Source organism: Grus americana, chromosome 1 (assembly GCF_028858705.1).
Source record: "Grus americana isolate bGruAme1 chromosome 1, bGruAme1.mat, whole genome shotgun sequence".
NCBI classification, from domain to species: domain Eukaryota; kingdom Metazoa; phylum Chordata; class Aves; order Gruiformes; family Gruidae; genus Grus; species Grus americana.
In genome coordinates, this window is record NC_072852.1 from 83,892,268 (window position 1) to 83,893,373 (window position 1,106).

The window sequence follows — 1,106 nt, forward strand, 5'->3', positions numbered from 1 at the left end:
GATCTCCAGTTTTCAAGGTCAGAATTTCAGCAACGCATAGGAAGAGATTTCAGCTTCAAAGGCAGCTCTGCCAGGATCGCCATGCTTCCTACAGAGCAGAACCACGGACTTCAGGAAACTCCCTGGGAAATTCACCACCCAGCTGCTTTGCTGTGAGCCAGACTCTCCTGGCAACCCCAAGAATCCCATTTTCAGGCAGGATTTTCCCTGTGGCCAGTCTCTGTGCTGAAGGATTGCTTCCAGCCACCTGGGTCCGCACATGAGCTCAAACAGCCTGACTGTCCAAAATGGAGGAAAGGCAGTTCCCAAACTCCCCCACTGTCCCCTGTCCCCCATCATGGGGAGGCAGGGGGGTGTATGCTTTTTTTTTTTCCACTGGATTCAAGTTTGTCCCAAGAAATTTCATAGCTGCATCTTGAGCTGTCTGCCTGGCATTTTTTATTAGATCAGTCATAAAACATTAATTATTAATAAGCAGCAAAATACACCTGTACAACAGGGTCCAGAACACTATGGTGTTCCTATTAAGTTGTTCATGTGACAGACCTGTCAATGTGAAATCTTGAAATAAAGCAAAAAGTTAACATAATAAAAACAAAAAAAGTAAGAAATAATTAAAAATCCTAATTATTGTCACAGGTATATTATTTTGATTTTTTTTTTAAACACTTCCATGATTTACAAAATACAGCAGGCTAAACGCTTGTTTCATGTCTTTTGTTTTGTAACAATGGTAACATGAGGCAGTAATATATTTTATTTTGTGGTCACTGTGACCCTGGAAAGACAACTGTGACTAATCACGTCAAAGTTATTCTAAGGAGACACCTGATATTGTTGTTTTTTTTTTTTTTTTAAATATCATTGAGTAAATTCAGAAAATGTTTTAAAATGTTTAAGATGTTTTTAAAAAAAAACCCCCACCCTACCTATTCCTACCATAAGCTCTTATTCCTACTACTTAAGTATGAGAATGACTTCTATTTCTGTAGATTACATTCAATAAGTTACATTGAATGTCTTTCAGATAAAGGTGAGGAATTCAACATTAATACTCTGCTGAAACAGAAAGCAAGAGGCAAAAATCAACTACTAACGTCCAAGTA